Genomic DNA, 17,306 nt, shown 5'->3' with positions numbered 1-17,306 from the left:
ATTTAAAAACCTCCCGTGTGCTGGAACATCTTTTGTAGCCAAATCCCTGCCTCCCTGGTCCCTAGGACGCTCCCGCCCTCCGCGCCCCCGAGCCCGACCACCACCGCCGCACAGGCTCGCGGGGTGACGCTGGCCGGCGGCGGCGCGGCGTCCCAGGTGAGGGGGCCCCCCAGCCCCCGCGGCGCCGGCGGCCCGAGCCCATTCGCCGCCGTCGCAGCCGCAGGGGCGGGAGGGGCTGGGCCAGCCGGGCAAGGGCGGGGGACGCCGGGGAGGAGTGCGGGGCGGGGGTAGGACGCGAAAGCGAGCGGCGAGGAGGAAGAGCGCGGCGCGGGGCGGGGGCGGAGGGGCGGGAGCGGCGGGGGCGCGCGCCGACGCGGGGCCAGCCCTGCTTCGCCCGGGTCGCGGGCGGACGCGCGCCGCAGTCGGAGCCTCAGACGCGCGGCGCAGGGGACAGCGCGGAGCGGCGGGCGGCTACAGCTGCGTCGGGAACGGACGACGTCCGCGCCCCAGGGTTCCGGGGCCTCAGCGGCGGTGGGCGCGGCGGAAGAACGTGAGTAGCTCGGTGCGCGTCCGGCGGTGACACTCGGTCCTGCTCGGGGGCGACGGCAGGGGTGGAGGAGGGTGTGGGGGGCTGCTGTGTTGTCACTCGGACGCGGGCCCGGGGTTCAGCAGAGCGTCCTCCCGGCTGGCAACGCCGCGCCACTCTCTCTGCGGCAGGGCGAACCTGGTCGCCAACTCCCTTCCTCAGCTCAGGCCTGGGACGCGCCCGCGGGCGCCGCGCGGGAGGAGGGGGACCGGCGCCCGGGCGGGGGCACAGTGAAATGCGGCAGCCCTGGCCGGCGCGGGCGGGCCCTTTACCTCCTCCAGTCTGTGGCCAACTTCTGCATCCCCGCCCGCGCCCCCGCGCTTTCCGGGAAGCCCTGCCTGGGGTCCCTGGGTGGGCAGTGGGGCCTGGCTACTGTTGCCCGGCACCGCGGCTTCCCCGGCATGCACACGGAGGGTGCGGCGTGTCACGCCACGGTGCCGGCGGGACGAGGAGCGCAGGTGCCGGGCCGGCACTCACCGGCGAGTGCGCGTCCGGGTCCCCGCGGACACATCTGGGCGTGGGCTTTGTTCGGATGTACTCACACCTGCGCCGATCGCTGGTACTCGGGGCCGAGGCTACCCCAATGTCGCCGCCCCGGGGGAGAGCTCGGGAATCAGGGGGAACGGGAGAGACGGTGAGGGCAGCAAGGTGGGGGCTTCCCGGGGGTTTTGTTGGCCCTACAGGTGCGGGTCCCCGGGGTCCCGGCGCCCCGCCCAGCCTCCGGAGGCTGGGACTTGTTAGGACTGGCCCACCGGGGTTTGGGGCTGACCCAGAAGAGCCTCTGCCCTGCCCGGACTCCCAGGAGTGGGCTCTGGCAGCCGCTTGGCGCGGGGATGCTGTGTTGAGCCGGGAGTGATTGCCGGCTTTGGAGCATCCATCTAGCCGCGAGCGCCATCTGCGCCGTGCGCCGCCCCCGGCTCCCTACTGGCCGCGCGGGTGGGCGCCGCCGAGTGCTGGTCCCCGGTTGCTCGCCCGCTCGGCCATTCCCGGCCCCCAACTCCCGGCGCGCAGAGGGGACCCGGGGTGCCGCGGTCGAGTGGAGCCAGGGACTCGTCATCACTCCCGGAGCGGTGTGCCCTGGGCAGCAAGCGCTGCTGGAGGGATTCTCGGGCCCGGAGGCTGGTGATTAGGCCGTTTCCCTTCCCTCCCGATCGCCTCCCCTCTCCCTGGCTCCCAGCCCTCGGCCGCATCCTAGGTTCCCCGCACGCTCGGGGGCCGCCCCTGCGCAGCTGCGGGCGCGGAGGGAGGGCGCCGAGCGGTGGAGTCTCCTTCCACCCCGCCCCTCTTCTGCCTTCCGCCGAGCTGTTTGTGCCAAGAGGGAAGCGTTCTTTTCCTTTTCGGTCCCGCATGGTTAAAGCGCAGAGGTGCGGGTCTGAGGGGCTGGGCCCTTCCTCGCCCGAGGCTCTGGCAAAGAGAGAGATGGAGGCAGGCGTCACGGGGCAGGAGGCTTTCGTTCTGCACCAGAAGCTCCCCCTGGGGCTGTCAGGAACATGGTAGCTACTGAACACGGAGGCTGGGCTGCTCTGGTTGGGACTGCTTTAGGCTAACCATGCCCTGTTATTAAAATATCGTAATAATAGCTGAAGAGTAAAGGAGAGCTTCCGGAAGTACTGAAAGGGTTTTAGAGCACTGGATACTTTCCACTTTAATGGTAATGATAGTCAACATTTTTTTGAGAGCTTCAGATGTACCAGGCGCTGTGCATGGTACTCGTTATCATCTTACTTAATTTCCACAACATATTATCCTATTCTTAAAATTAGGAGGTGAAGTCTTGAGAGGTCAGGTAACTTTCGCAAGCCCACATAGCTGGAAGTGGGGGAGCAAGGGTTAGTTTTTGCTCTTAGGTTTTCCATCCACGACTGTGAAAATGGGGCCTTTGGAGGCTTATCAGATTAGTTTAGGGCAAGCCTGAAACCACCAAGTGATCAGGGACATTGTAAGCCCATTCACTTCTGACCCTTGCAGACTTCACGGTAGCAGGCAATATCGTAACTCAGCAAATTGTATTGTGGAATAACCTTTTATTGCCCCGTATCACCCTCGAATTCCTTTACATGTCCTTTTATTCCTGGTAGCCTGTAAGTGTTAGCCCAGCCAGTTACAGTCACTGGAAGGTTTTTAGTGACCAGACTCCCCTGTGATTACAGAGACTGAGAGGTTCCTGGCACATCACAATTTTTGAGAAAACTTTTTTTCGTTGTTTTGTTTTTTGTTAAGAAAAGGCCAACGTTTACATTTGGCAAGCGCTTCTAGTAGGCTTCCAGTCCTGAATCTCCTTTGTAGACTATTTTGACTGCAGAAGATTTACTCCTCCAATTGGATATTGAATATGAATAGGACCCTAGTATAAAATCTTAAGAAAGCATTCCATATCCTGAATATATGACTGTGTGGTGCCTTTACAAAGATTCTCCATATTAACTGATAGAAGCAAGAGTTTGAACTAAAGTGAAATCAGCTATTCCTGGGATGGCTTTTAGAATGATGGTAATTGGCCAACTGCAAAAGTGAATTCATTGTGCATTCCCAATCCTTCTGACTCATGGTCAGCCTGCTTTGTACTTCATTACAGGAAATTTACAAAACATTTCACATCATCAGGAATCTGAGAGCTGTAAGAGAACACTGTATATAAATGTTTCAGTTTCAAAATGAATACAGTGGGGCTTGGAGAGGTCACCCAGCCGCCAGTGCAGGGTAGTGAGGCAGGCCAGTATCCCGACAGGACATCATTTTGTTACTGCAGCAGTGACGAATGAAAAGCAAGTCGTCTTTGGCAGTGGTATTTCCTGCAAGGCTGATGTGACAGGGACAAGGATAGCTGGGAGTGTAAGTGCTTCAGAAGCGTGAGAAGGGACTGAGAATGTGTACGCCTGGGCTGCAGAAAACTTCCTTAAGAATCATTTCAGGGGTGCCCGGGTGCCTGGGTGGCTCAGTCAGGTGACCTTTGGTTTCTGCTCAGGGTCCTGAGATCAGGTCTGCTGCTCAGGGTGGAGTCTGCTTGAGATTCTCTCTCTCCCTCTGCCCCTCCCCCTGCTTGCTCTCTCTCTCTCTCTCTCTCAAAAAAAAAAAAAAAGAATCATTTCAAATAATGTTCTCATGTAGGTGGAGTTTTCCTTGTGTAATTGGCTGAATATAAATAGAATATGTAGATATTATATTGTGTCTGTACAAAGGAGCTATTTAATGGAACCCCCCAGGAAGCTTTTCTGGTACAGATATTAATTAATTAATTAATTAATTCATTCATTCATTCATAAATATGTACTACATGCCTGGCCTACTGTTCTAGGCATTGGAGATACAGCGCTGAGCAAAACAGAGTTCCAGCCTTCAGGAAGATTAATTGTAGCTCTGTCACCTAGGGCGGCATACTTCTGCGCACAGACTCTTTTTTCACATATCATAAATGTACAGCTTGATGAACTTGCTTGAACCCAGCACGCCCCTGTAACTAGCGCTCAAATCAAGGAGCAGAACATTCTGAACGTCTGAGAAAGCCCTCTTGTGGCTCCTACCAGTCATTACCCCCTCCCTTAAGGGTAAGCACTGAGACACCCATGCTTTTTTTCCTGAGATTCTGGCCTGATTCTTTCCTGATTTTCTCTGAGATTCGATTCAAAATCAGAAGGATTTTGTTCTAGTCAGCTTGAGCCGCCATAACAAAATACCACAGACTGGGAGGCTTACTGAACAGAAATGTACTTTCTTCAAGTTCTGGAGTCTGGAATTCTGAGATCAGCGTGTCAGGGGGTCAGGTCTAGAGAGGGCTGTCTTCCAGGCTTGCCGATGCCCATCTTGTCACCGTGCACTCATACATGCTTTCCCTGGTGGGTGTGGACAGGGATCTCTCTCTTCCTCTTCTTAAAAGGCCACTGATCCCATTAGATTAGGACCCCATCCTTATTACCTCATTGAACCCTAATTACCACCTCCCCAAAGCCTCATCTCCAAATACAGTCACATTAGGGGTTAGGTCTTCGATGTATGAATTTCGGGCTCATGGCTCAATTCATACCAGCCCCGATTTGCTGCCCCTGTCGGCAGCCTTCAGAGTCTCACCCCCCCCCCCATTTCCCAAGAACAGTTTCCATCTGAGAAGTACGGCAACCGAAAACAAATCTAACTAGACTATAGAGCTCCTATAGTATTGCTCTCTAGGAAGTCTCCTGGGTTTGCTTCCAAAGACTGCTTTAGGTCAGCCTTCCACTGCTGAGCTGACTGGTGAAGAAGAAGTGATTTGAAAATGATTAAAAATCACTCAATACATTTCGATGTATTTTCCCTTTTATGTGTCATGCTGCCCCACCTGCAGGAGCGCTGCACCTTTCTGCCAGGTCAGGGCAGAGGACATCTAGGGATGCTAGGGCCAAGAATCCAGTGGCTTATTTTATTTAACCCTTCGTCCACCGAGACAAATGAGAAGCCACTTTAGCTTTAAAAAGTCTTTCTTGTCATCACGGCTGAAGTTTCTAAGTCTAGGAAAATGTGCCCAAATGAACTGATGTTTCTTTTTCCTCTCAAAATGTGCAGGACAAGGCTCTATGATGAAAGTCTTGGGATGGCTCTGCCTCCAGTTGTAGCAACTATAAATTTTTCAATATCAGGTTGTCTTTATTTATTTTTAAGATTTTATTTATTTGACAGAGAGAGACACAGTGAGAGAAGGAACACAAGCAGAGGGAGAGGGAGAAGCAGACTCCCCACTGAGCAGGGAGCCCGATGTGGGGCTCGATTCCAGGAACCTGGGATCATGACTGGAGCTGAAGGCAGATGCTAAATGACTGAGCCACCCAAGCACCCCTTAATATCAGGTTGTCTTTAAATGTGGGAGCAAATGTCATATTTATAGAAAATGTGATTTTTTGGGGGGCGCCTGGGTGGCTCAGTCAGTTAAGCGTCTGACTTTGGCTCAGGTCATGATCCCAGGGTCCCAAGATCGAGCCCGTGCATCGGGCTCTCTGCTCTCTGTGGAGCCTGCTTCTCTCTCTCCCTCTGCTCCTCCGCCTGCTTGTACTCTTGTCTCTCTCTCCAAATAAATAAAATCTTTTAAAAAAAACAAAATGTGATGTTTTTGCTAAGTTACTTTTTTATTGTGATAACATATATATCAAAAAATTTATTGTTCTAACCATTTTTAACTATGTAGTTTAGTGGCATTAAATATACTTCGAAATATGATGCAACCATCACCACTGTCCAACTCCAGAACTTTCCTCATCTTCCCAAACTGAAACTCTATACCCATTAAACAATAACTCCCCATTCCTTCTCCTCCCAACCCCTGGCAACGATCATTCTCTTTTCTTCTTTATGAATTTGAGCACCCTAAGTACCTCATATGGGTGGAATCATACAGTATCTGCCCTTTTTGTGACTGGGTTATTTCACTTAGCATAATGTTTTCAAGGCTTATCCATGTGTCAGAATTTCCTTCCTTTTTTAAAGCTGAATAATATTCCTTTGTAGATAATACCACTTTTTTTTTTTTTAATTCATTCATGTGTGGGGATGTCTCCATTTTTGGCTACTGTGAATAATGCTGCTGTGAACACGGGTGTACAAATATCTTTTCAAGTCATTGCTTTCAACTCTTTAGGGTATATACCCGGAAGTGGGATTTCTGGATTGTAAGGTAATTGTTGTAATTTTTGGAGGCACCCTCATTCTGTTTTCCACAGCAGATGTACCATTTATGTTCCCCAGTGCCCAGGGGTCCAATCCCTCCACATCTTCACCGACACTGATTTTATGCTTTCTTGACGATAGCCATCCTAATGGGTGTAAAGAGCGATAACTGTTACCCTTTAAAGTCATAAATTAACATACTATGTATTATGAACAAGTAATTCACAAAATTTTCCAACTTACTGGTTTAATTTTTATTGACAAGGAGATGCATGGTTTTTAACAAGGGCTCATCGACCCCATACTTTGTGCAAAGCGTGATATAAATGCTACGGGGTATGTGTGTCATCGTGCAGGAGAAGCCAGCTCGGTGACAGACATTCACGTTAGTTTTTCTACTGTCAAAAGAGAGCATATACGTCTGTAGTGTGGTTGTGTGAAATTATTTTGCTCTGAGGATAGATTTAATATTAGTATGATTGTATTTTACTGAAAAAAAAGAACCTTCGCATTTGAACCCAGCTCAGGAGCGGATTTGCCGCAGATCTGGAAATAGCCAGGAATAAGTTTAGGGATGTGCTGGAGTTGGAATCTGTAGGTCTATGCCGGGCGTTTCTCCCTACCATTGAATCTTCAAAGATGACAGTATAAACCCTCACTACCCAATTATAATTGCTTAGCTGAGCTAATAAAAAAGATGTGGTGTCAACGTAATTGACCTATTTTACTGGCCTCCAAGATTAGAATTTCAAATTAGAAAAAGGTAGTTTTTAGAAGTCTGGTAGAGGGTTTCCCTCAAGTGACTAAAAAACTAGTGACTAGAAGAAATGACAGGGGTAAAGGGAACAAATCTACAAATACCAGAGCTTAACTGCTGCACAGACTGTCCAAATGGCTTATTTGGTTTAAAAGCAGGAATGACGAATAAATCTTGTCTTGTGTGGTCTCTGATTTGCTTCCATAGTGCTGTGTATTAAAGCACCGTTAACTGACACTGGAATGAAAATGGTACTTGCTATCAGACCAAAAGGATCCTTTCTAAAATTCTTTTTTTTAATTGATCTATAATCAGCATGCAATATTTTATTAGTTTCATGTGTACCACATAGTGATTTGACGTTTGTAGAATTCTTCTTAAATGATGCTAGGGCTGGAAAGAATAATTTGAATATATATATTCATATGTATATTTAAATTTATATATACATATATATGTATACTTACGTATGTGTATATATGTATATTTAAATTTATATATACATATATATGTATACTTACGTATGTGTATATATGTATATTTAAATTTTATGATGTGCATGGTCTATTGGTTCAAAACCCACTGTAGCCAGAAAAACATATTCCCAAGGCAATCTGAGGGAATCCTGTAGGAGGTCTTCTACTCTGTAATATGCAATGAATTCGATTTATCTTTCTCAAGTGGGCTGAGAGCATTCAAAAAATTCGGTATATGTATTCAGTGTGTAGTGATCTTTTCTCCAAATTTCAATTTTAAAGCAATTTCATGCCACTTTCAGATGACCTTGACATTTGAGTGGCATGGTTTACAGCACACATTTTTGACCGACACTACAAACTCACGTGAAACACCATCAGCAGATTCTCTCCAAGGGAAGGGGAAAGGAAAAAGTCCTAACCTCCCGTTCGTTATGGCTTAAGGTAAAAAGTGGACGGTGGAAAGAGTTCCATCCCAGAGTTTTCGTGGTCTCTGAGGAAGGATGGCTTGCAAGCGAGCGCTGCCTTCCAAAGCCTGTGCGGCCTTTCAGTCCCTCACCTCAATAGAGAGCTAAAAGGACAAAAGTGAACAAAGGAGGCCTGTTTTGCCTGCCCCACTTGCCGGGCTGTTGTCTTGGCCCTTTTCAGTGAAGGAGTGGGGGGGGGGGGAGTTGGGTCAAAGTTGAAGAACAGTGAAAAGGAATTCAAGCTTCATGTCGAAATTTGAATTATAGCTTCAGTTTGAGTGCCTAGTAGATGAGTTTGAATTGAAATTTTTTGAAGCTGTGGAAGCTTCAGCGACAGATGGTGTTGGAACAACGTACACGGGGCTGGATGGCGCATCCAAGAAGCGGAGCGCCCGGGCCAGGAGCTCGGTAAACATCTAGTTATCTGACAAAAGTTTGGAAACTGTAGGAAGTGCGGTTTGATGCTGTATGCCGCATTGAGACGTTGGACTGAGTGAGTTCAGGGGAGGCCCCTGCGTCTGGCATACACTCAGATGCACTTGTGCCCCCCTAATTGCATTGCAAATATTCTTCTCACCGTTCTGCTGCGGTCCTCGCTAGTACCTACTGGAATAAATGCAGAAATGCCCCGGCCACTCCCCGTGGAAAATCGCATTCGAGTGTTTTGGTATTGACCACAGATTGTTTGGATATATGTCAGGATAAGTCTGTCCTACATATTGACTAACTGGGTTTTTTGGGTTTTTTTTCCCCATATGAGTCAATTCGTGAAGCGTGATTGTGGCATTCTGTGTCTAGTGGGGAGTCTGTCTCTGTGATATTTGCCACTGAAGTTTTTCATGGGGCACAAGTTTCCCCCATACAATTCGGTAGGCAGCATCTGATTTAAAACACTTCAGAAAGAGGAGTTGGCCGTGTGTAGAACCAGAATAATAAAAACAGCTACCGGGAGGTCGCGGTACCTGAGATGGAAGTGAAATAAAAAATAATTTGGGATAATTTGAAACGCTTCCTGGTGTTCTATGAAACCATAATTGGAAGAATTTTGCTTTGGCACGTTTGACCATTTAAATAACTTGACGACATAATTTTTTGTTCTGATGTTGGTAGCATGATGACCAAAAGCCATTTTTATATACATTTAACAACTTCAACTATTTCTTTTAGAGGAATGACATTGACATGGCAACAATATAAAAAATAGTTGATACTCAGAAATAATACTGTAATATAAACAAAAGCAAATTTACTTCAGGGTTGATCTCGTGAATCTATGTCACATGTTGTATTTTATGTAAATTGTGATACATACTTCATATGTCTCACAAATTTTAAGGTAACTTGCCTTTTGATAGTTGGAATAGGGTTTTTAAAACTCCATGGCCATATGTTTCTAGTAACAGTTACCTCGATGCCAAATTAGAGTGGAAGGTAAAATATATCAAGGGTTGATTGCTGTCCTAGGACCATGAGGGGACCCATTAAGCAGCAGGGAGCGAGCGAGGTCACGGTCGGATTCGCTTGCTAGGACTGGGGTTGGAAGAGCAGAGATCGGGGAGGGCGAGGGATGCAGACGGCGGGAAGGCTCAGGTGGGTAATGAGAATTGTGACATCCTGAAGAAGTGTCCTATGACACAAGGAGCAAGAGAGATTTTAAATAATGAGGTGAGAGTAAAGAATACCACTGTAAAAGTAATAACTTAAAATCTGAAAGAAAGAGAAAGGGACGAGGATGAAAATGTTTGTGGCGACTCCTTGGCCAACGGAGAATATAGTCTCCATGTCACAGCATCCAATATGAAATACTTTAAAGAGATTTCTTTGTGGTACTTCAGGTCATTGAAGTCACTTGACATCATGAAATAGAAATAACTCGTAGATCCCTCTGCAAAAAATGGAATATGATAATACATATACACTGAAAACAAATGCAATGCACTGAGAAGAACTTACTAACAGTCAAAGCTAATATTGTTTCAGCATCACCGTAGAATTCTTAGATCATCTCCTCGCTCCGGCAACTTTGTTCCTTTGTATACAGATGGCCCCAGCTTGGGAAGACGGGGTATATAAAAATGTGAACTTGCCAAACGCGTTTGGGATGATTACACGTGTTAAAGAGGATTCTTCCCTTTGCGCAAGGTTTACATAATGAATGAGCTCCTGTAAGGTACCAAAGTTCCATTAGGGAACAGCTTTTCAGGGATATCAGAGTCGACAGATTGTTCTGTCCATTGAAAGAGCATGGCGTCATCGACACCAAGCGAAACCCAATCAAATAAGGCTAAATAAAAATCCGTAAAGCGGTAGACAGGTGGTAAATGAAGAAAGAAGTACCTTAATTGTATGAAAATACTTGATATTTGCTCCAGATAACATTGAGAGGCCAAGTCGCTCATGATAAGGAAAGCAGACAATGAAATAGCCCGGTGATAAAGGCATTTTTGGCCTTGCTCACAATAGAATTCGGCGGGCTTTCCCCAGGTTTCTAACCGTGGAAATCCATACTTATTCTGTTCCATTAGGAGCCTGAGCTGCCTTTCTGCTTGTGCGTGGTGGTATGTATGTGAGCGTGCCCGTGTTTGACGAATGAGTGAATGCAAGAATGAATGACCGAGTACGTGACTATTGCAAAACATCGAGTGAATCTTTTGTTGGAGAAAATTGGGGAATTTGGTCCTCACCCTCGTTGGAAGATACAGAGTCTAGACCAGGGGAAAGCAAACATTCGTACTTTCAGGCCCGGGTTTGGTATGATTGTCATTTGCCTCCTGGTTCTAAATTAGGCACTCGAGCAGGCAGGTGAAATCACTCAGTCCAGAAGGGTACCATTTTGTAAATTGCGGCTGTGGAGCCCTCAATGACATGTCCGCGACCCCGAAGAGCTGCTCTGTAATTTTCTACCTTTGCTCGCGGCCGATGATTCCAGATTTGCACAGGCCTTTCGTTTCCCTTCAGGGTCTGAAGCCGGTGCTCGTCCCTTCCCCCTGGAGGTCTCTGGGTGGCTGCACACGGATTGAGGTAAGCACTTTGTAAGATCGCTCCCCCCCCCACCATCCGAATTTGAAAAAATCAGAAGCAAGGCACCCAGGACTGAAGGGCTGGTGGGTGACTCGGATCCGAAGCCCTCAGAAGGCTTTCCTCTCCTTTCTGGTTGGCCCTAAGTATTCCTAGATGTGGGTGGAGTGACAGCGTGGTCTTTCCCAGCCAGTTAGCGGGTTCTGTAGTGGTTGGGGTCAAGGCAGTGGGGCCATGTGTGAGAGACACGGAGGAAAAAATTGTGCGTGAAATTTGTAATTAATGAAAATTAGAGAAGTACCCAGCTACTCGACGTAGACCAAGAGCCTGAGGTTACAGTACAGCGTTGGAGACGTTGCTTGAGTACTTTCTCCCTTTCGAAAAATGAAGATAAAACACAAGCTTTTTTCCTCATCCAACGCTACCTCGCAAGAGGGTGTTACTGTGAAAAATCAAGATAAAAAGGAGAGTACTGAGGGACGCCTCGGGGCTCAGTTGGTTAGCGTCTGCCTTCGGCTCAGGTCATGATCTCAGGGTCCTGGGATCGAGCCCCGCATCGGGCTCCCTGCTCGTGGGGGGTCTGCTTCTCCCTCTTTCTCTGCCCCTCCGCCTGCTTGTGCTCTCTCTCTGTCAGATAAATAAATACAATCTTAAGAAAAAAATTCAAGTACTGAGAAGGGATGGCCTCAGTCTATGTTCTTTAGGAAGAATGCAGCTGCCATGTTTTCACCATAATATTCTCTCAGATTTGCTTCAGAGATCTGTATGTATCATACGTCCTTAGCAATAACTATGTCTGCCCGATTTTGAAGAAATAAAGGGGTCTCATATTGCAGTCTGAGAGATCAATACCCTTTTTAATGCTACATGGTGGGACTGTTTTCAAAAAACACAAACTACATTCTCAAGCGTCAACAAATAGTATATATGCAAAAGTCAGATTAAGCCAGTGTGATTAAAAAAAAGGACGTAAATTTAGGAGATGCTTTTTTCCCAGTTGTATTCAATATCATTAATAGTCTTTTGAGATCTAATTGTGTTTTATTCCAAGCCATAGCCTATTCATAATTTTCAAGAGGACAGTCAGTAATGTTTTGTGTCAGCCATGACTAACTAGCAACCCCACAAGCCAATAAAGCATGAAACCATTTTAATATATTAAATGCATCCAGCTCACACACGGCATATGCTTCGAGGTTTGATACGGAGAAACACGTGCAATGGAGGCTTGTGAGCGGGCTTGCGAATGTATCACAGTTCGTATTTATTTTGTTCCTTTGTATCTCAGAGGAGAGCTGGGTACTTCGAGCTACACAGCCACTATGGAAAACAGTATGGTAGTTGCTGAAAACATTAAAAATAGAACTGCCATATGATCCAGCACCCCCCTTTTTTGGTCACGAAGATGCCATTTAGAGCTCTGTGGTGGCAGTTTTAAATAGGGTACCCTTCTGGATTGAATGATTTCGCCTGCCTGCCCATGTGCCTAATTTAAAACCAGGAAGCAAAGGACAACCACACAGAATCCAGGCGTGATGTTGTGAAAGCAGGATCTCAGTGATGTTTGTACACTCCCGTGTTCACTGCGGCGTTATTCACAGCAGCCAAGATGTGGAAACAGCCTAAGCGTCCAGCAAGAAATGAGAGGATAAAGAAGATATGGTATATATATACACCATGGAATATTATTCAGCCTCAATAAAGAGGAAATCTTGCCATTTGTGGCCACATGGATGAGCCTGGAGGACGTGATGCTCCGTGAAATAAGGGAGACGGAGAAAGACAAATACTGCACAGAATCACTCACGTGTGGAATCTAAAACAAAGTCGGGCTCATAGAAACCGAGAGTAGAGAGGTGATTGCCAAGGGCTGGGGGTGGGGGAAATCGGGAGGGGTTGGTGAAAGGGTACAAATTTTCAGCTATAAGGTAAATAATGTCTGAAATTTAATGTATAACGTTGGTGACTAGTATTGATAACACTGTATTGTATCATTAAAATGTGTGAAGATGATAGGATGTAAATATTCTCACAAAAAAAAAAAAGTGAGGTGATGGATGTGTTCATTGACTAGTTGGGGGGGACATCCTTCCACAATGTACATGTATATCAAATCACCACATGTGTATTTAAATATCTTACGCTTTTATTTGTCAGTTATATCTCAATAAAGCTAAAAATCATAGCTATCTTTTAAAATTTTATTTATTTATTTTAAAAGATTTGTTTATTTATTTGAGGGAGAGAGCAGGGAGGGGCAGAGGGAGAAGGAGAGAATCTCAAGCAGACTCTGCTGAGGGCAGAGTCTCACGCGGGGTCTTGATCTCACAATCCTGAGATCACGACCTGAGCCAAACCCAAGAATCAGATGCTTAACTGGCTGAGCCACCAGGCATCTCAATAGTAGTTATCTTTGAACTGGGTATAGATGCAGAGCTTTAGAAATGGGGATGTGTCGTGGGTTGCATTGTGTCCAAATTCAGCTGTCGAAGTCCTACTCCCCAGTGGCTCAGAATACGACCTTATTCGGAGATAGGGGCTTTATGGTTAAAATGAGGTCGTCAGAGTGGGCTGTCATCCAGTATGACTAGTGTCTTTATAGAAGGAGGAAGGTTGGAGACAGGCTGAGTGGGCGACCACCAATTGGAGATGAAGGTGGAGATCTGTAAGCCAAGGAACACCCAAGATGGCCGACACCATCTGGACTTCTTGCCCTCCAGACTGCGAGACAATACATCTCTGTTGCTTCAGCCGCGCAGTCTGCGGGGCTCTGTGATGGCAGCCCTAGAAAACCAATACAGAATGCGATAATAAGGTGTCCTGGTGCTAAGCCTGTCTCTTACAAAAGAAGACAGGGTGAAAATAGAGCTTCCCACCACGTCTCTATGTTTATGTGTCTGTGTCTATGTTTATATTATCTGTGTATCTATCCATGTCTACTTTGTGGACCAAAGGAGGATGTGTATATAAATCGGTTATTTAGAAAGTCTCTATACCTTGCAGTAGAGCCCAGAAGTACTGAGAGTGGTAGGGAGACTATTTGTTTTATTGACTGGACAGACGTAGGTCGTTGATAGTGTCATCAGTTGATTACTCTCTTTGGTTGTAATCCAGTCGAATCCATCCACCTTTGCTGCCTCTCTCGTGTGTAGATTGTTGTCACCTGGGAACTGAAGGGGGCGTCTTTTGGGAAAGGCTCTGCAGGTGTCCTTGCCGCTTCTTGCCGATCAGAAGATGGCCTTTGACTTGGAAAATGGAAATGGTGTGGTTGCTGATATTTCCTCCTGCTGAGGAAAGTGACGGCTGGGATGGGCCGCCAGACTGCTCAGTGTGAACGCCGCTTCATGGGATGGGGCGAAGGAGAGCACCGCGGAGGACTTTACAGTGAACTGTCGTCGGGCAGCACCGCGGTCCGTTGGAAGACCCGGGATTGCCACGTGCTCTCAGTCAACTTGAATATTGGTTTGAATGAACTGGAAACTCTAGAAGCATTTTAGTTGGTCCTTAATGACGTCTGCCCACTCGGTGTGAGGTGAGGTTCACTGTCACCGGAGACAGCCTTGCGTGTCTTGGATGGTAAGCTCCTTCAAGGCGATGCCCAACCGAAGTCCTGTGTCGGGCCTTTGACGAGCTGCTGCACCGGAAGAAGGGCCCGGCTGTCTTCAGTTAGAGCAATGAGCAGATTCGGTAGCACGGTTCTTGGGGTGAGCACCTAGGACTTTGCAACTCTGGAGCTGGTGCAATTCATCAATTCTGTTTCCGTGTATAAACCATTTGCCGGTTGGGGGTTCCCTTGTAGTGATGGTGGTCTTCCCTTGCTGTGGACTCAGCTTTATTTATGACCCTGTCAGGAGGGACTAATGAAAACCCACCCGATCTAGCAGGAAATCCTTTGGAATCATGGCCTTTTTAATGTTGCAGATTCTTACAGCTTCCCTTTACCTGCGAGGCAGTGACGGACACGCTGATGGAGTGAAACGTCCAAGGCCCTAGACGGGAGCAGGGGACAGCAGCGGCTCCCTTCTGAAAACCACTCACATTGTAAACTCTTCAGATATTTTAAATATGGGCCTTAAAAGCCACTTTCGTGGAGATCGTTTGAAAGGTTTAAGGGAACCGTTGTAACGTCAGGCGTTGGCCAGAGTTGATTTGCAAACGCACTCACACAGAGCGGGCCGTGCCAATCCCGGGAGAAATGCCCAGCTTTAGATCCGTTTTCTTATTTGGAACGGTGGGCCTAGATTTTATTGCATTCAACTGACATTAACAAATTTCCGACTCCGGTCGAGCAGAATACGTCTTGGGAAAGCAGTCACTGCCACGGAAAAGGGAAACGGGCTCAGCTCAGGGCATTGTCTAAGCCTAGTTGCAGCCCCCGCCCCTCCTCCCATGTGCTCAGCGCAGTTAGGAGCGGGGCCAGTGATGCATATGCATGTGTCACACACCTGTGACCAAGAGCACTGCCATCAAGAAACGGCGGAGTATCACTTACTGGAAATGGATGACTCGTAGCAGCTGCTGTCTGTGGCCCAGCAGGCTCCCGGCCCTGCCGTGACAGCTGCTCACCACAGCCCACCGTCACACCGCCTCGGCCACCTCCGTCCAAGAAGGGGCCGAGCCTGCTGACCCCGAGCCCTTACTTCCTGGGCCGGCTGTGGCTGCCGTGCTATATAGAAAGAGGTCTCTCCGAATTTAGGAAATGAGATCACAATGACTTTACAGCTTTTCTATCAATAAATAATAATTCACAGCGTTAATTGGTTGGTTAACTATATGGAGTGCCTTTCATGAATTATCTCCTTTGATCTTAATGACAACCTTTTATTGAGGCTAGCACTTTTTTTTTTTTTTTGGTAAAGGGCCAGGGGCTTTGTAGGTCACTTCATCACTCCCCAGACAGTCGTAGACAATATATACATGAATGGGCATTTTCCCATGTTTTCATAAAACTTTCTTTACAAAATAAGTAGTGTCCAGATTTGGCCTGTGGGTTGTATTTGCCAACCCCTTTATGTTATTATACCCATTTTATAGGTAAGGACACTGAGGCTTAGGGAGTTTAAGTAATGGGTCAAAATAGCACCCCAGTAAGTTGCACAACTGGGATTCTAAGCCACGGAGTCTGGCCCTTATCCCTTAGTCTTAAGGCCTGTGAGCTACGATGTTATCCTGCCATGAGAAATGACGAGGAATGGTGTTTTAGTTTCCATCTGCTGCGAGTTATAGATTATGACCCAAGCTTCTAAGAGAGACTTATTTCCCTTAGAAATGGTGTGGAGGGAAAAACACTAGTTCAGTCCCGAAGATGCTATTTAGTTAAAGGTGGGTAGTTTAATCTACAGCACATTCAAGTAACGGGACTGCATCCTTGAATAAAGCTTTTAAGATTCTCCAAGTGACCTGATACTGTGACCATTTTCATCAAGAGATTGCAGAAGAAAAAGTACTCTAATTTAAAAAAAAAGTAAATTATTACTTTTTAAATTTTGCTGACACGTTGGTGGCCCATGTGTTGTATAATAAGATAACTGGAATATTCCCAAGAAAGATTTTTATTTTCACAAAAACAAATTATGCAGAAGAGTTTCTTCCACATTTATCTTTTTTTAAAGATTTATTTACTTATTTGAGGGGGGCACGCATGTGTGCACGCATGTGCAAGTAAGGGAGGGGGCGGAGGGAGAGAATCTTCAAGCAGACTCCCCCTGAGCGCCGAGCCCAACATGAGATCATGACCTGAGCCGAAATCAAGAGTCGGACGCTCAACTGACTGAGCCACCCAGGCGTCCCTAGTTTCTTCCACGTTTAACGTAAAACCTTTGAATGAGAATTCTAAGCAGTTTTTATTTTCCGGGATGGACAGCTCCTTTTGTGTTGTATTTCCATGGTAACAGGGAAGTTTCTGCTTTTGAGAACAACAAACCTGTAAGATAACCATCCAGTTGACATTGTTGGGCAACCCCTCAGGGAATTTGCAAGGCATCATGGTGTCGAGATAGCCCCAGAAGTAGCATCACACAGGCTTGCTGCGTGCTTTGTACAGCAAGCTCTTTTGTAAAGGCTGACGGTCCTCAGAATAGACCAAAGTTAGGAAACATTGAGTTTTAGGCAGCAGCTCAGGGCACACAAAATACCATGAGCGGCCAAACTTCAAAGACGTTCCCAGGACACCATAAAGAGCTCCAGAACTCACAGTTCCTGACCTTTGGGTGAATGAAATTTTAGGAAGTATGCAGCTGGCAAAATGGGGGCTTCATGTGACTAAACATTATTGCTTGTACTTTGTTTGAGGGAAACTCAAAATGGAGCCACTCCCTGATGGGGAAATCAGAGAGTGGAAACTCTAGTGGGGAGGTAACCCTACTCTGTCT

At 47.1% G+C, this 17,306-nt stretch overlaps 1 protein-coding gene across 2 annotated transcripts in view; it reads left to right on the top strand.

Annotated features, from left to right (window-relative positions):
* Positions 1-394: 394 nt before the first annotated feature.
* Positions 395-17,306, top strand: part of NRCAM (neuronal cell adhesion molecule) — a 278,867-nt gene continuing 261,955 nt past the window's right edge. For both annotated transcript variants that reach the window (XM_087861196.1, XM_087861194.1), the window contains exon 1: positions 395-550. The gene's annotated coding sequence lies outside the window, so the exon portion shown is untranslated. The remainder of the gene's footprint in view (positions 551-17,306) is intronic.

This window comes from Ursus americanus, chromosome 3, assembly GCF_024610735.1.
Source record: "Ursus americanus isolate L20-20 chromosome 3, mUrsAme1.1.p, whole genome shotgun sequence".
NCBI classification, from domain to species: Eukaryota; Metazoa; Chordata; class Mammalia; order Carnivora; family Ursidae; genus Ursus; species Ursus americanus.
Note: the sequence above shows the minus strand (reverse complement) of the source record. Positions and strands in the feature narration are given on the sequence as shown.